At 47.1% G+C, this 2126-nt stretch overlaps 1 pseudogene; it reads right to left on the bottom strand.

Moving 5' to 3' along the window:
- Positions 1-219: 219 nt before the first annotated feature.
- LOC123457550 lies at positions 220-1095 on the bottom strand (annotated as a pseudogene).
- Positions 1096-2126: the final 1031 nt, after the last annotated feature.

Below are 2126 nucleotides of genomic sequence, written 5' to 3'. Positions count from 1 at the left end.
AATAGGTTGATATTGTATATATGTAATTAGAATGATTGTAATGGGGAGGTAATATGATGGAGAATGGAATTTCAAACGGGAAAGTGTGGGGGTGGGGAGGGAGGGAATTACCATGGGATATATTTTATAATCATGGAAAATGTTAATAAAAATTAAAAAAAAAATACAGGAGCGGTAGCTTATCACAAGTCTCCACTAGTGCAATAATGATGTAACCAAGACAACACGACGACTCAGGATGAGAGGCCTGCAGGACAGCCAGAAGTCACTTTTATGCTTCATCTTGCTCTGGATAATTTAGGATTTTGCGATGTTCTTGACGTAAATATTGCTGCTGTTTGAAGTAAACCTTAAATGCTCCTTTTATGGCAACAAAATCAATTCCACCCAAGATTGCCCTTTGTAAATTAGAGTTAACACTACTGAACATAAGTTTACCAACTATTGTCACAATAGTAGGAAAGACAAGGGCTCCACACAAAGTTCGGGTAGCAGAGACATGGTCTGCTAAAGGGTTAGCTTCTGCTGGAATTCGAGGAACAGGACAACCAATCCCTGGAACTATACTGTTCAAAATTTGTAGCTTATTTGAGTATTTGCGCTATAGTCTAAGTACATGGTCCCCCCAACTAATCATTTTGCCTAATATTAGCATGACAGGAATAGTAGGGAGTCCAATTAAGAGGAACAAAGGATCAGCTCTCTCCATAACATCCAGCCCTTCTTTATGTCCAACAACCTGCATCACTGTCACTGCTCCATAAGTCACAGCTGTCCAATAGATAGATCCAACCATTACTCCTGCTGCAGCAAATGGACAAGCTTTTGAGATCAGTCTATCTGCAAGATCCAAGACATAAACAACTGGACCCAACTTTGGGAAAACTATTAAGTATTCAGCATTGCACTGAGGACATGCCACTCTGGCTGTACTGTTCCCTCTTTGTTTTTCATCCACCCAGCGCTGCAGACAAGCCTGGAGACCCCATTTGGTAGATCCTCTGCATCTGCATGGTCTCACCCATTCAGCAGTTCTATCATCTTCATCAGTGGCAAAACACACCCAGCAACTTCTGTCCAGCATCTGTTGCAGGGCTTGGTCCAGCGTCTTGCGCAAAGCCCGTGCACTCGGCCCTCGCCGGCGGATGCAGTCGGGGACCGGGCCGGGGACAATGGCACTGAGAGGCAGCGGCGGAGGCGGAGGCCGAGTAGGCCTCAGTACCGCGGGGGCTGGGTGAGGCAGGCAACGGCGGTGCGCAGCCCCGAGGAGGCAGTGGTGAGCTAGGAGGAGGAGGAGCCTGGAGGACCTGGAGGAGGAGGAGAAGGAGGAGGCAGCAGCGATCACAGCTCAAGTTCCTGCTGGGGTTCCGGTCCATGGGCTGCAGGCCATAAGCACACTTGCCGCGGGTGGAGGAGCTACCTCTCTACCAGACAGTTTGATAAGCATAGTATATACATTTATCTAGATTTCAGCAGATGTTATAACCCTGCGGCTCATGACTACCCCTGTTTTAAGTTTTCAGTATCAGGGATGTATTCCCTCCCATGGTGCTGGCCTCCAGTCCAATTGAAGGGCAGTTGGTTTCCAACATGACACCCATGCCACTTGCACCAGTTGACTCATTTGGCCTCGCTGGCCAATTATAAGGCTTGCAGTGTCCACTGTTGAGTATCTTCACTGGTGGTATCTTTTTCTCCCATTGAACTGCATGTAGAGTGGTTCCTTCCAGCTTTCTGTAAGCTCGTCTACATGGAGGTGGTTATCAGCTCAATTCCCTCAGGTTTCTCAGTGGCCTTGCAGCCCATGAATGTGGAATCTTCAGCAATAGGGTCTTACTATCTATTCCAGGTGGGAAACCAAAGGCCTTGGCAATGGCCTATTATGTTTTGGGGGCATCAGGGACCTCCCTGGCCACCAACTCACTGGAAGGTATCCCATCCCTGGCACTGAAAATTTTTTAGCAATGATCTATGGCTCCTGAGTGTTCCATTGTCCAAACCTGGAAGATTCCATGTGATTTTTTATATCCTCTTAGATTTTGATTAGCTCTCCCTCCACCTTTCCTTTACTCAATCTCTTCCCCTGACCTCACTTTGGGACTTTTCACGCCATTAATCTAGTCCTC

The sequence above is a fragment of the Jaculus jaculus genome, unplaced genomic scaffold (genome assembly GCF_020740685.1).
Source record: "Jaculus jaculus isolate mJacJac1 unplaced genomic scaffold, mJacJac1.mat.Y.cur u25, whole genome shotgun sequence".
Lineage (NCBI taxonomy): Eukaryota > Metazoa > Chordata > Mammalia > Rodentia > Dipodidae > Jaculus > Jaculus jaculus.
Note: the sequence above shows the minus strand (reverse complement) of the source record. Positions and strands in the feature narration are given on the sequence as shown.